Source organism: Suricata suricatta, chromosome 15 (assembly GCF_006229205.1).
Source record: "Suricata suricatta isolate VVHF042 chromosome 15, meerkat_22Aug2017_6uvM2_HiC, whole genome shotgun sequence".
NCBI classification, from domain to species: Eukaryota; Metazoa; Chordata; class Mammalia; order Carnivora; family Herpestidae; genus Suricata; species Suricata suricatta.
Window position 1 is genome coordinate 23451218 of NC_043714.1, and position 16367 is coordinate 23467584.

The following is a 16367-nucleotide window of genomic DNA, read 5'->3' on the forward strand; positions in this document are numbered from 1 at the left end:
AGGATATAAATAAATGAAAATGAAAGGATTCTTTCAAAATATGACCAAAGTCTACTTTGCCTTTCTTACATGAAATAGATCAAAGAACCTATTTCCCTGAGAAAGCATCTGTGTTAGGGTCCTCTTCTCAGTGAAGTTTATTACCAGAGTCCATGCAACTCTGGTAACTGGAAACTGGATCTAAAATTGCATAACTGAATCAAGCAAACCCATTCCTCACCAACCACCATGCACCGTTCTCTTCCATACCTCATGATTTCAAGTTCAGGTCACGTGGAGCACCTGGCTGGCTCAGTTGGAAGAGTATGGGACTCTTGATTTTAGGGTCATAAGTTCAATCCACATGTTGGATCTAGAGATTATTAAAAAAACAAATAAACCTTAAAAACAAACAAACAGGGGCGCCTGGGTGGCTCAGTCAGTTAAGCGCCCAGCTTTGGCTCAGTTCATGATCTCATGGTTCGTGAGTTCGAGCCCCGCATCACGCTCTGTGTTAACAGCCTGGAGCCTGTTTCAGAGTCCCTCTCTCTCTCTCTCTCTCTCTCTCTCTGTCTCTCTCTCTCTCTCTCTCTGTCTCTCTCTCTATCTCTCACTGTCTCTCTCTCTTTCAAAAATAAATAAACATTAAAAAAATAAAAACAAACAAATTCAGGTCACATAATTCTTCAGTCTGTAAATCACTTCTGTAAAAATTAAAAACCAGTTAAGAAAAAGATAATATTTTTGTTTCCAAATATAGAGGAGCAAGATCACAAAACAATATGACAGTGATAAAAGAACACAGTTGGCTTTATTCTTAAATTCCCGCACAGAAAACATTTAATTTACTAAAACTAAAGACACACAGATAGTTAGCAGTTCTTTTTTACTGTAATGTAGACTAGTAAAGTTTAGCCCTATTTCTGACTTAAAAGTATGGTTCTTCTTGAAGTCCAAGCATGACCCCTGGTCGTGGCTCATTCCCCTTTGCACCATTTAGACTACAAGTTCTTTGCGTGGGGTATTGTGATTGGCCATATCTGATTCTTTTCAGGAATATTTAAAACTCAGAATTCCCCTTGGTCAGTAGAGAGTAGAAGCAGAAGAAAAAGTCTGTGTGTCTATGCATATGGGCCTGAGGCAGCCTCGGAGTGGCAAGGCATAGAGTGAGATCCCAATGCACCTGTGCCCCCGAGGGAAGTGTGGAACTGGCCAGAGAAAGCCTGCAGTCAGGACCCAGGAACAATGACACGACAACCGGTAGATCAAGGACCAAGAATCTTCCAGGACCATATGCAACTTAGGAGAAGCCAGCAGGAACAGATGGATACTAGGGACCTTTACTGCTCGGTGTTTGGTTGCTGCTAAAAAAGCCCCTGAGAATTTTGATGAGGTGAAGGTACAGAACTGAGGGAGGATCCCGAGTTAACTAAGATCCCCTGGAGTTTACTGAAGTTAATTTTCTCTCACAGACATTGGCAACTTAAAAACGCATTAAGCTTGGTACCCAAATATAAATTTCCGTTTCCAGTACCACTGGCTTTGTGGACAGAGAGCCATATCGATGATACATTTGCAAAGCAAATTTGTTTCAAGAAAACAGATAATTGATGGCAGTTACTTTAGGCTTTAAATTTTTCCTTTTGTGAGTTTCCATTATTGTGGGAACAGATTTAGGAACGCAGAGAACTGAAGAAAAGCAGACAGCAGCAGTTCCCGAGCAAGGCTCTATGCTCTTCAAAAGTGAAAGCAGACGTGCCCAGGCCTGTCCAAGCAGACAAGAGGGAGCAGCAAGAGGCCTGTTTGCATCAGGGGTGGAAACGCTCTGTGAGAGGAAATGGATATTAATGAAGTGGAGTTTCCTGACAGAATTTCTCAGTTTTGAAGAAGACAAAGAACAAAGGCTCCTCAGAAAAGCATCCTAAAGAAAATAGAATCACACAGATTTGGTTAAAGGATGGCCGAGGGACAGAGGCCCAGGGAAACTTGGGTATGACTTCTGCATGACACACAGAGGGACGCAAGTGGCTAAGAACAGTTCATTCGTCTAGTATTAGTGGTGGTGGGGCCGTCAGTTCACTTACTTGAGCCCTGCTCCCCCGGAGGGCCAGCCAGTTCTTTCGTAGGACCTGAGCCCCTGTGGCCAGTGGGAAACACGGGGGCTTGTAGGTTAGGGCTACATAAAATGTGAAATAGAAGGTGAACGATCATGTTATAAAATTGTCATAAAATGAACTGTTTTCTTTTACAATAACTTTTGGCAACAAGAAAGCAAAAAAAAAATCATAGTTGTAAAAAAATTTAATACTGAACTTTGTTTCTCAGAACAATTGATAGTACATATATAAGCAGTTTAAAATATTTGCTGACCTTATCATCCACAGTGGGAATATAATGATATCACTAACAACATAAAGAAAAAAAACAACAGAAGAAACAAAGCTGATGAAGAAGCATTGTCAACTATTGCAAAAGGCAGCAGTTAAATTAAAAAGACGGTGCTTGAAGACAAAGACTGAGTGAGTGTGGCTGCAGAAAGTACACTTGCCTATCACACTGTGATGTGTGACTTTCCATATGAATCAAAACACTGGCGGCACCTGGGTGGGTCCGTTGATTAAACGTCAGACTTCATTCAGCTCAGGTCATGATCTCAAGGTTCAGGAGTTCGAGGCCCGTGTCAGGATCTGTGCTGACAGCTCAGAGCCCGGAGCCTGCTTCAGCTTCTGTGCCTTCCTCTCTCTCTGACCCTCCCCGGCTTTTATTGTGTGTCTCTCTCACGCTCTCAAAAAATAAATAAGCATTAAAAAAAATAAGAAACTTATTCTGAATCAATTTTACTTTTCTATTGGAACTGTGTATGATAATTATATAAGCCAATTTTAATAATAACCATGATTTCTTCATACAACTTACAGAATCATTGTAGAGCTTTCAAAGTTTATTTTTTCTGAAGTGAAACATATGATGCTATTATGAATGCTACTGTGAATTCAATTAAGAAGATGAGGTTAAAAATAATTTTTGGTGGTGATAATTTAAACTATGTTTTTGTGAGATTTGGCACCATGATAAAACAATATAATTTTTCAATTAGAGACCTATGGACCAGAACTATACTTGGAATTAACTGTAGTGCAAATGTAATTCACAGTTGCATCTGTATTAGTTTTTTACTCCTACTGTAACAAATTACCACAAACTTACTGGCTTAAACAACCCAAATATACTCTCAAAATTCAGTAGATTACAAGTCCAACACAGGTCTCACTGGCTCCAAATCAAGGTGTACCAGGGCTACATTCTTCTCAGGAACCTCTAGAGGAGAACCTATTTTGTTGTCTTTTCCAGCCTTGAGAGGCTGCCTACATTCCTGGTATGTGTCCCTTTTTCTCCACCAGCAAAGTAGCATCTCTTGGACCTACTTCTGTCATCACACCTCTTTTCTGATCACAAAGGAAAAGGTTATCCACTTTTAGGACCTGTGAGATTAAATGGGGTCCACTCAATCCAGGATAATCTCCCCATCTCAAGGCCCTTAGCTTGATCAATTTACACAATCCTTTTTGCTATATAAAATTACAAGTTCCAAGTTAGGGCATGGAAGTCTTTAGGGGACCAATATTTTCCCTACAGCAGCATCCAAATAAACTGTGATATCCTACCAACCGAAATATAAGCTTCTGTAAGGACTCTGAAGTTTAACAGTCTCATGGTTACAAATTTAAAAACAGTAATAAATGATATAAAAGCAAATCAGAAGGGCCAGGAGAACATAGAGCAGAAAAGATTTCCTTGAAGAAGTTTGAGCTGATCCCCGAAGGATGGGTAGAAGATAAATAAGCCAAGATTGTTCAGCATGTTGGCCATAGATCATGATGCTCTCTAGAAACTAGAGGAAAGCCCATGTAAAGAATGTCTAATGAGTAAGGGGAAGAGCGCCATAATCTAATACCCACACGACAAGCAGGGAATGAATCAGACAGGCTTTTTAGATTGCTAACTTTTTAAAAAAATCTTAAGTGTAGTGAGAAGTAATTTAAGGGTTTTAAGCAGGAGGAAAAGTGTGGTAATCAAATTTCAGCTTTTATAAGATGGTTCTGGCTTTACTGTGGAAAACATGGGAAGACACAAAAGTAGATGCAGGTTACTCAGAGGGGAGATGCAAGTGCTGTGAACTCATGCTCTATTCTTAGAGATCTGAAGGTCACCTGGATCAATCTCAGGTCTTCTCACACAAACCTGGTTTTCTGTAGCATCCTCCACGTGAATAAAGAACTGTCTAGTCCTGTAAGCTGAAACCTCGGAGTCATCTGTGATATTCCCTCTCCCCACTTCCCAGTATCCAAGTCCCATCAGCCTTGTCTCCTAAATAGCTCTTGAATCTTATCCATCTTTCTATCCCCATGGCCAGCACTCTAGTAAAAACTTTTATTTCTTGCCTGAAATCTTGAAATAGCCTTTTAACTGATCATCCACATAGACTCTTGTCCTATCTGTTATTTATACTGCAATTGGTGTGATTTTTTAAAAGTGCATATTTTATTAAAATCCTTCTATCGTACTTTGCATTCTTCACCCTCTGCGCGCACACACACACACACACACACACACACACACACACACCATACACACATTTAGAACTCCTAGGTATACGAGGCTCTCTCTCTCATGATAGGGCCTTTTCATATGACAGTTACTTAGTCTTTCTAGAATGTTTTTCCCTATGCCTGTATCACTCTAACTCTCCTTCATATCCAATCACTCAATGTAACATTTCCTAATATTTTGGGTTGTTTTTCTTATATGCTCTCATTAAACAGTAATGTGGACATCTGAACCCAAATCCAGGTGAACTTGATTCCTAACCCCTTACTTTTAATCACTAAGATATACAACCCCCCAATCTACTAGAAGTTTCCTTCTTCATTGTGTCATAGCTCAAGAAAGGCTACACTATTGAATATATAATGCTTTTAATTTTATTTTCAATAAGGACATGGACCTAAAGAGCAAAAACCTGAATGACATTGAATGAACTTTCTGTAAAAGTAATTTTTAAAGTAATCGCTGTGCCCAACATGGGCTCAAATCCATCACGATCAACGGTCACATGCTCTATCTACTGAGTCAGCCGGACACTCCTTTTTTTCCTCTTTCTTTATTAATGTAAAAGTAGTTTACTAGTAGTTTTTGTTTACACCTCAAGTAGACACTTAATAAATGGGAATTAACGAAAAGGGGTTCCAAAGTCACGTTTTAGGAACGGCTGTAGCAGGTGTCTTCGTTAGCGTGAGTACCGTCTGGAAGCGAGACAGATGAACCAGTGCCACTGGGAGGGCTCTCACAGCCATTAACCTCCATGAAAAAACTTGTGAACTCAACAGGTAACGCTGCAAGTCGTCTTAGCAAGGAAAAGAATAAGTAAGAAATCCTCTGTTCTTAGAGGAAAGAGGTGAGATGTACTAATGAGGCTGCTTAGAGAGGTTTGCATTTTCACTATTTGTGCCGAGACAGATAAAAAGGGTTCCAGTCTCCAAAGGCTATCACTCCATCACCCTTCACAACACTAAATTCTCTTAACTCTTTTTTTTTACTTTAACAGCTAAGGATGTTATCACTTACTCCGAGGTCACTGCGAGGGTAATACTACTCTTGGTGACGCTAATGAAAAGGTACAGTGGTGTCATGAGTTAATTGCATAGTTACCACACAATTACCAATTTATGCTCTCTGGATGTTAACAGAGAATGGGAGAAGCTAACGTTATGTGTACTGAATACTGCCTTCTATATAGAACGGTGCTTGGTAGCCTGTGACATTTGCATGAACGGATTTACTCACATAAATAGAGAGGATTGGGAAAATGTATACTTTCCCATATTATTGTTCTAGAGCTGCTTAAAAAAAAAGACCTTATAAGAATGATCTTTCTTTTAACTATCTCCTTCCAAACCATTCAGATTTTAAATACCTGGCTGCTACCTCTAAAAAATTAATATTCAGTAACAAAAGTAGTTATTTCACTCCTGAATATAAGCTTCAATTCAACTTTGTTTTTCTGTAAGCAAAAAACATGATACAACAGCTGGTATCCCCTGTATAATGAGTAAGACCTACAGAAAGTGGAAATAGCTTAAGCTACGTGGACTCAGTTTCCATAGCAGAAAACAACTCATTAAAATACCATTTTTGTTAGATTAAGTATCATTAGTATTTGGTTCGTCCTTTACTTCCACCTAATTTTTGAGATCTTTGTATGTATTTTCCCTTTTGTACAGAGATTACTTAAAAACCTATTTTTACAGAAAGTTCATGCAAGGTGGTTGGGAATTTGCTCTTTAGGTTCATGTCCTTTGCATGTATTTTCCATTTTGAATCAACTTTATTGATGTATAATAGGCATATGATGGAATTAATTTATTTGAAACATGCAATTTGCCAATAACACACCAAATTTGAAACAAGGCATATTTGGTGACCCTCTGAAAGGTGGCTGCAATAAAAACCAGGAATTGATTGCTTCTATCAAATGATCCATGGCTTCTCTACAGTCACCTCTTCAGAAATTTACCTGATCACTAAGCAGAGTCCATATCTTACCAATAACCATATAGATGAAGAGTAAATATGCATAAAATTTCTGTCAAATAATGTCATGTTAAACAGGTTTCAATTATATTCAACTATAATCTATACATGTTTGCTAATAATGAGGCACAATGAGCAGGGGACTGAGAGGCTGTGATACAAGTTATGGATTCTGGACATTATTCACTCAAACATATGCATTCAGCATGAGGCACTTGTGGAAAGTAGAGATACAGTAGTGAACAGGACAGAAGCAGTGCCTGTAATTTGTTTCTTCATCCTTCTTAACATTTTTATAAGCTATTCACTACCATGTACTAAATCAATTCCCACTTAAACTGACTAGAGTATATTCTGTTCTCTGAACGCTGACCAATGCAACTGCTAATGCTTTCTTTTATTTTTGCATGGTCCCAATGTCTTCTATCTTGACTGCTGACTCAGTATATTGCCCACACTGTAGAGTACATATGGGATTATCTCCCATTTCCATTGATGGGAAAACCAATTTTCCAGTTGGTTAGGGGTTGAACAGAATCTTTATTGCGCAGAAATGTGACCTCCATTATGCTCGTCCTTAAACAGCTTCATTCTCCTGGTTACGTAGGCTGCAAAAGAACGTTAAGGCTAATCCTTGTATCCATCAAGATCAGGATTGGTTAGAACGGGTTCTCAAGTGTGGTCATCGACAGCATCAGCATCACCTGAGGCCCTCTTAGAAATGCAGATTCTTGGGTACAACCCCGGATCTACTAAATCACAAACTCAAAAAATGAGGTCCCAAAATCTGTGCTTTAACAAATCTTCCAGGTAATTCTGATGCACACTTAGTTGGAGAAACTCTAGGCCAAATTATGTTGAGGTAATAAATTTCTTATAGCTTAAAACACCCCTGGAGGTTTGGATTCAGAAATAGTTAGTGAGGAAAAGCTTCTGTGATGACCACAACCCATAATCAAATATTTGGCTCATTATCCTTTATGTAGTCAAAAAATACACACCCTCTAACCAAGGGAAATAAAACAGAAGTCCCATCCAACAGGGCATCGAGCTCAAAGTCCACATTCTTTGGGTGATGCCTCAGATTTTTTGAAGTTAGGGGTGATGTGTGATAGGCTTTACAGGCCTGGAGGTAGGTCTTTCTGATCTAGACACCTGTGCAAAAAAGACGAATTTCTCTCACCCCACTACCAGTAGTGGTTAGGACCCCATATACTATGAATGGTGTGTTCCTTCAGGTTCTCTAAGAAACAGATGACAAGATGGGAATAAACATGTGATTATTTTATAAGGGGAAATACCTATGAAGGAGAATGGAGAAGGATCCAGAGAAGGGTAGGAAAGATACCAGAGTGTGATGTAAATCTGACCCTGAGTGAAGGAGAAAGGAAAGGAGCTTTGGGTATAAACATCCTAGATGGCGTGCTGTCAAAGAAATGCTCAAACCAGGCTTGTAGGAGTTTCTGTGGCTAAAGTCAGCTGTCAGAGTAGTTCTTTATCTCCTAGAAATGGGCTACCTTTGTATCCCTGCTAACTCAGTCACCAACTGTGAGGACACGTGGGGAGTGTGATACAAAGGGAAACACGGTAACACATATATCACAGTGGAGCATTAAGTTCAGCCAAGATCCCTGGAGTCAGAGGTCGGTAGTGCATATTCTCATGGACACTGCAATCTTCAACCTGTGTCATCCAGATAGATATACGTCTCACACAGGTTCATGGGGCAGCTCTTCATGTTTCCCAGGGACCCCTTTTCCTGCATGGAACTTCAGAAGAGAGAGTTTAGTGGGATGAACTACACTCCTATTGTTGCATTTGCTCTTGGGGATAGAACTGGTACGCAACCTTTCCCTGCTCCACCCTCCATTCTAATACCCTCACCTTTAGCTACCACCTTGGTATTTACAGGTGTAAAAGCAGCCTTACCTTCTCCTGCTAATTAGGACTTGTCCAGCATAATGATTCCTTCTTTTACCTGCTGGGCCCTGGGGACAAGGAATCTCTGAGAGCAGCCATGACTTGTAGTTTAATAGGAGCCTTGCTATGTCCCCTTCAAGAGCACACCTCTTCAGGGACTAGGGCTTCCAAGCCTACAGATCCCAGCGTTGTGGGGACAGGAAACACTGTATTTCTCAGTGGGTCATTGGAATGATATAGAGGCCAATTTTGCTCTTACCTCCTGATTTCTGGACACAGGTATCTTTCCACTTGTAGACATAAGGTCATGTAGAGATCTCTGGTTTAATAAATACACCTATCTTGAAGCATGACTCTCCATCCTTTCAGCTGCTTCTTCTAACATGGTGCTTGAGTTGTGCCTTTGGAAGGCTGATACACAGTTCTATGAAGCTGGCTGCTTCTGGGTCATGTGGCATGTGGCATGACCCATATATCTTCTGGTCATGGGTCTGGTCTCACACCTCTGGTTAGATAAGATGGTGTGTGGGTTTTACTGGAATTTAATTCTAGTTATCAACCTGGCATACAGAAAGGAAACATGGGAAGCTTCTAAAGTGGAAGGAGAATACTTTTTCTCTTGATTGGAAGAGTTTTCTCCAGCATCTTCTATTGCTAGAGAAGCCTGAGCCACTTCTCTAACCCCAAATGGTCCAGGAGGTTTAGAGAGGCACCATCCTTAAAGCCATCCAGCCAGTTGTGCTGTGTGCTCCAAGTATCATGTGTATCATGATTCAAGATTCAAGGTTTTTTCCATACAGTGTCCTGACCTTCATGTAACAGACTTGCCATGGCTATGGATTCAAATGTATCTGATGTCCTATCATTCTACCAGTTAAGTCTTCAGCCTTCCCTCAACTGTACCTGTCCTTCAACTACAGGTAAAGTGGCCTTTTTTGTAAGCTCTCTGGCTTTTATACTCAACTTCTAACTGCTGGTTAAAAGCCCTCAATTCTTCATCATTCTTCTGCATGATGTGAATACAACTGAACAGAAATAAGTGACTTCAACTGTCCTTTTAGGCATTGTTCCCTTCATATTTTTATGAATACCTGTATCATGACCATCTGTTTAACATTCCCCTCCACTGGACACTTTTGCCAGGTCACCTCTTGTGAAATCTTGAGCAGTTGTTCAGCCATTTTGTACCAGTGATGATCTCTCCTCCACCCACCAACCAATGTGGTATCCTTCCTGCCTGCCTGGTGCTAGGTTCTAGTTTTATCTTTTACTCTTGGGAGTTAAGAAATATTTGAATCTTACAAATTTACATGTCCCTTAAGGTTTTCTATTCTCTTTCAGTTGTTTTTATAAATCAGAAAAATCACCTTTTAGTCATCTTTTTTCTTGTAATATTTGTCAAACATATCCAACAGCAACAAGCACTGTATCTAACCACTGCTTTCTGATCGTGTTTCCTAGCACTCAAGTTAACTAGGCATATAATCGGACTTCCACGTTAATGCAGTCTAGTTTACCAAATGCTCCCCTGACACATTTCATGGATCCCAGTTTCTGAAACCAGTTTGCTCACCACGTATGGATGTCCAGCCCTTTAACTATCACCACATATATTAGAATCTTGGTATCTCTGTAAGGTAGCATCCTACTGCTGGCACCAACTTGTTTCAGTTAAGATTGGCTAGATTATCCTCCATTAACAAACAAACCCACAGATCTCAGCTTAAAAACAAGGATATTTCTTTCACACAAATTTCTCTAGTGAAGCAGCTGCAGATTGTGTGCCATACTGGACTCACTTTGTGATCCATGCTGATGGGGGATCTACTATCTGGGTGGTGAATGAGGAAGAAAGCTCTTAAGAATGTCAAGGCATCAATTAAATGCTTCAGCCCACAAATGGGCTCTGCTTCTGCTCACAACTAGTCACATGGTCCCACCTACCCAGGGACATACAGGAAGAGCAGAAGACAGAGAGTAAGATCTATTCAGAGGATATCATCAATAGCTATCACAGCACCAAAAGAATGACAGCGGAAAAAAAATGTTTCTATAAGAATTCAAGAAAAATAGAAAACTCTCTGAATTATAGTGATCAGAACATTCTTTCCCCTGAAGGTACAGAGCTTCTATTGTTAAGAATTAAAAGAGAATTGGAATGAATATTCCAGGAGAGTGAGACAACCAGTACAAAGGGATGGATGGTTGCAAGCTTTATTCTTAAGAAATGACAAATACTATGAGTTTACTAAGTTCCGTTTCATCTTTTTCTTTTCTTCGCACACAACAATTACACTTCCTTGTAATTCACTGTTAGGTGGGCCCATGTAGCTATTTCTGGACAAAGGGATGTGTATCTGTCTGTGAGGCCCAGGTAGAGAAAATTCCTCAGTGATTCTCCAGTCTCTCCCAGTTCGTGCCGTAGTGATGTGGAGGTGTCTTGCTGAAATGGAGTCACAAGTTCTAAGTAGCACTGACAATTGTCATCTGTTAGAGCACGCCTTTGCTGAGGCAGCCTCTACACAGAAAGTATACTAGTTTTTTGGAGGGGTTTTGTTTTTTGTTTTTCTTATCTCTCTCCCTCTCTTTCTGTCCAATTTTTAATTAATGATTTTTGCTGTTATTAGTAACTGAGAGGTAGTAATAGTAGGGATACTATTTTTATACAATCACAAATGCATCTGCAAAACTTGATAAGTAGCCCCACAAAAATTCACTGGTTCCTCAATTTTTATTAATTTATCATGTCCGCAATGTATAAATTGGAACATTGAGAACCTAGGCATACAAGAAAGAGTTAGACAGAAATGTGATCAAATATAAGGGAAATCCCACTGCCCTAACTCTTGATGAAGCCTGAAATTCCACCATTCAGGTTAATTCCTCGATTTAAAATCTTTGCCTGGCACTATGAAAATGCAGGTGGCCTTGGAAGAAATAAATCATTAAGCTATGAGTAATTATGAATTTGTTTCTCATAGTCCATCACCGGCTTATCTATATGGACTAAGATGAAGAAATACATTGAGAGCATGAGGTGGTTTCTGCAGTAAGGCTTTGGCAGCCAAAGGGCAAACAAGTTCTACTACTACCTCCAAATTTTATTGAAAGGAAATGTAAAAGGAACCTCAAATACATATCACATAATCATAGAAGAATAAAACATTCTGATAGAGAAAGCTAAATTTATTCACTCATCATCACAAAACCTGTTGTCAGGGATTACAGAATTATAAAAAGTTAACTTCAAGGGGTGAAGAAATAAGACATTGTATATATAAGGAAACTGAGATAGCACGGAAGGGAAAACTGGCAGAAGGGAAAACTGTAACCTTCTTTACTTCCTTAGAGGCCACCTTCCCAGATACAGGGATTAGGGCCTTAATATATGAATTTGGGTGTGTGGGGAGGGGGCACAAACAATTAATAAAAGACCATAATTTTGATCAGATTTTCAGTGACCCAAACCCAAGAAAATGTAATAATAATGAGTGTGAAAGTTAATTCAGAACTGGAGGCAGAAAGTTAGAAAATTCAAGGGGTACATAGAATGAACAGACTGTTTAAGTATTGCTAATTAAGATAATGACAGGTTAAACGGGGTTAAAATATGAAAGGTGAGGCAGTCACTAACTGTTGTCCCCCAATGCCTATTCTCTTGTGCTTTCTTACTGTGGTAGATTGGGAAGAGATGCCCCCAAGTTCCTCCCATTCCTAAAGGCATTGTGACTGTACCATCTTCCTAGCAGGAAGTAGAATCTCTCAAGGCACTTGGGTGGCTCAGTTGGTTGAGTGGCAGACTTTGGCTTAGGTCATAATCTCACAGTTCTGTTTGTAAGTTTGAGCCCTGCATCAGGTTCACTGCTGTTGGTGCAGTGGCCTCTTCAGATCCTCTATCTCCCTCTCTCTCTGCCCTTCCCCTGCTCTCTCTCTCTCTCTGTCTTGTCTCCTTCTCTCTCAAAAATAAATTTAAAAAATTTAAAAAAGGAAATAGAATCTCTTTTTATTTGTTGAACCTTGGCTTAGCCATTGAATGGCTTTGGTTGATGGGACATTAACAAATATGGTATGAATAGATGTTCATAAAGTACTAGAGCATTGGAGCTTGCCTTCTTTTGCTTCTGGGAACTCACGGACTACATGGGAAGAAGGGTTAGCCTCCTGAAGGATGAGAGGTCACATGGAGGAAGAGAAGAAGACCCAGTCAACCCAGCTGAGGTTCTAGCCATGAGCGTGAGACCAGTGTAGATTATCTAGCCTTAGCCCAACCATTCCCAAAAATTGTATGATATAATAATCATTGCTATTTTAAACTATTAAGTTCTAAGTAGATTATACAATAAAATCCAATTTACTACTCTGTATTAGCAAAACCCTGAATATATTTTGCTTGGTAATCTGGCTACCAAAGATACCTTCCTACAATGCATAGTTGTAATATTTGGTGAAGTCAGTGTCTTAGAGACCCAGATCTGGCCAATGAGGTACCAAGATGAATTACTGGTTGGTGTTTAAAGAGTGAAACAATTAAAAAAAATTTTTTACTGTCTTTATTTATTTTAGAGAGAGAGCATGAGCAGGGGAGGGTCAGAGAGATAGGAAGACACAGAATCTGAGGTAGGCTCCAGTATCTGAGCTAGCTGTCAGCACATAGCCTGATGTGGGGCACGAACCCACAAACCATGAGATCATGACCTGAGCCGAAGCGGGACGCTTAACGGACTGAGGCTCCCAGGTGCCCCAAGAGTGAAACAGTTTAAAGGGAGATGACTTTAATAGTGGGCACGATCCTTTGGCTCTTTGCTCTTCTTTCTCCTTACTGCCAGGAAAGTGGATAAAATGAAGGAAGCATATTGTAACTAGGAGGATGTGAGTCCCACACTAAGGATGGTAGGTCAGGAAAATAGGAAGAACTTGAGCCCTGGCAATATTGTTTAACTGCCCTACTAGGTAGAAATTGCTTACCTTCAGACTTTTGGTTGTGTGAGAAAAATAAAACCATTCCTTTAATCTATTGGAACAGATGACCTGAATACCAACCAGGGGGCCACTGTAGCCTTTCCAAAGAGCAGAATCTGTGGAGTGGAACCAGTGCAAGCCAGATTTTGGTGTATGTAGGAGTGACTAGAAAGTGTTGATAAACAGACCATAAATTGCCTGGGCTAGTGAATTTTGTCTGCAAAGGACAAAAAAAAAAAAAAAAAAATTGGGCAGCAATAGAAGGGGCAGAGTAGAGCAAGCAAATTCTGATTTTCCTTCTTTCTCCCTTTCTTTCTATTCCTTCCTTTCTTTTTTTCTGAAAATCTCAGTTCATTGGTAAGACAAACAAATTTATAGCCTACAGGGAAGAAGCCACTGGAGAGAGAGAGAGAGTTTGAAGATACAAGAAAACGAAGTAATTGATAGAACAAGGCCAGGCATAGCCAGGAAGGGATGGGATCAAGAACACAGGTGATGGGATTAACCTTAAAGGAGAACTGAATCTCTTCTTCCTGTGAGAATATCAGTATTTCTTCCTGGGAAGGGGAAGATGTGCTTAGATCTACATGGATACGCAAGAGAAATACAAAGGGCCTGACTGCTGTTGTCTCCAGTTTTCATTTGTTGTCTGATCTCAATTGGAGGTGTGCAAGAGATCAGGAAGGCAGAACTGGTGACTTCATTTGTGAGCATTAAACCATGGCAGGAATCCCAAGCCAGCTGCTCTCAGCTCTAGAAAACATACACTACTTTTAAATTCGTACCTAAGTAATACAGTGCTACTTAATAATTAATATTTCATATATTATGGATTAAAACAAAACAAATCAAAACAGGAAACACCTTGGATCAAAGACTAATCACTCATCTACAGTTTCTAAAATGACTAGTATACCAACCTTGTTTTAATAGCATAGCTGTATGCAGAGAATTTGAATACATTAATTGTGATGACTTAAGATTCTTGACTCTTGAACTAACCTGTATTTATAAAGTAGCTGCCCTGAAAAGAGGGGAATATCTTGTGTAATTAGAAAAGAGAAAAAATATATGTTTGGAATACATATACATTTTGTTTAGGAAATGAAATTTGAAATTAGAATGAGGCAAGGCAGGAAGATCATTGAGCTGACAACGCCAGTTAAATTCAGGGATAAGTCTTCCGCAGTATGTTGGAGGGCTTTTTGTGTTTTGCTTAGCATTGGTAACTTTATTATTTGAAATTAAGGTACATGTGGACATAAACTGTAGGACAAATCTACAGAAAAGGTTTGCATATCTGTCAACAATTACACTAAACACATGAGGTGAATGAATATGTTACTTACGGCTGTATTTTTTTTTTGTAGTTGATACTTATGAGTGGTATTTTTTTTTCTTTTCATTTGGATGTCTGATATTTTGTAGACCAAATTTTAGCATTCCAACAAATGCTTCTTTTGGATGTATTTCATATCAATTATTTCCCATAACATGAATTTCAGTGGTCTCTTTTTGCTCCTTTTCTCTATGGGAACCTCAAGAAGATATAAATTGACATGGAAGATGCCAGCCTTGACCCTGGAACCAGAACAGCTCTGCACTTGCCAGCTTCATAATTCCGAGCCTCAGCTTTCTCACCTATAAAATCGTGTTAATAATACAAATCTTCTAAGGTTGTTGTAAGCACTCAAGTGTTAACTCATTGAAAGCCCATAAAACTGTGCCTGGCACAATGTAAGTGTGTGCGCGCACACACACACACACACACACACACACACACGTCAGCTATCATTAAAATATGGTGATGATCTTTTAATGACTATTTTATTTAGCAAACTTTTTTCTGATAAATTTACTTTTCAAATAATTCCATATAAAACGTTTCTTTTCAATATTTTGTAATGTGAACCTCAAGGAGGTATAAGTTGCCATGAATAAATTTTAACCTGTCCTGTTTTTTATATTTGGTGAAGTCAGTTTTTGGAGGTGTATAATACTTGTAGTAAGGCAAGTGTGTAAATATAATTAACTTTATCTTCTCTTTTTTTTCTTTCCTTCCTTTCTTTATTTCTTCCTTTCTTCATTCTTATTGTCTTGCAAAATGGAAGATGTTTCTTCAAGAGTCCAAATAGGAAAGCTATTAGCGTCCTTTTCAATTTTTAAAAAATTTAAATATCAACTGGAACCAAAACTGATAATGAGATTAATCCAACAGAAAACAACATAAAATCTATGTGAAGAGGATATGCACAAGAAAAACGAGTATAATAAATGATTATCTTAGCAGAGCTCAGTAACCTTAATGATTACTAAAAACAAAAGGAAATGGCGTTCAGTTGAATGATTATGTTACAGAGTCTCTAATACAATTGTTTATTTCCTTTCCTTCGGCTTTAAAGTTAAATTTTCTTGTTCATTTCTTAGACTTGTTTTGTTTATAAATAAGAAAACAGCTAGAGACAAGACTTCTGAGGTCTACAATCAGCATTTTCTGTTGTGCCCACTAGATGGCAGGTATAGGATTCTGAATACCTTTCAGAAGCTTTGTGTCTGCTCTTCCTTTTTTGCAGCACTAGATGAGAAAACCGATTTGGTTCAAAGTAGGAAATTTTAGAAATTAGGCTCTTTTACTTTTCCCACTTATCTCCTACACATAGTCTTAAAAAAAAAGAACTGTTAAAACTGGTAAAGGGGTATAAAGCTCCTATCTACAGTTACAGAGTAAAACAGCCGAATGCATGTTTGTTTTCTTTACTGAAAAATTAGAAACCTAAAATCTAACAACAAATCTATATTTAACTAGACATAAGTTTTCATGTAAAACATATGAGGTTTTTTTCCTCCTTTGGGCACATGCAATGTAAAATAGCGTGTTGTCTCTGTATGATCTCAATCCTTTTATTTTCTCAGTGGAA

General features: G+C 39.0%; 1 long non-coding RNA gene across 1 annotated transcript in view; it reads left to right on the forward strand.

Moving 5' to 3' along the window:
* LOC115279191 overlaps positions 1 to 15082 on the forward strand; it is a 119566-nt gene extending 104484 nt beyond the window's left edge. Inside the window, exon 3 of the long non-coding RNA XR_003903279.1 lies at positions 14994 to 15082. This is a non-coding gene — a long non-coding RNA (uncharacterized LOC115279191). The remainder of the gene's footprint in view (positions 1 to 14993) is intronic.
* Positions 15083 to 16367: the final 1285 nt, after the last annotated feature.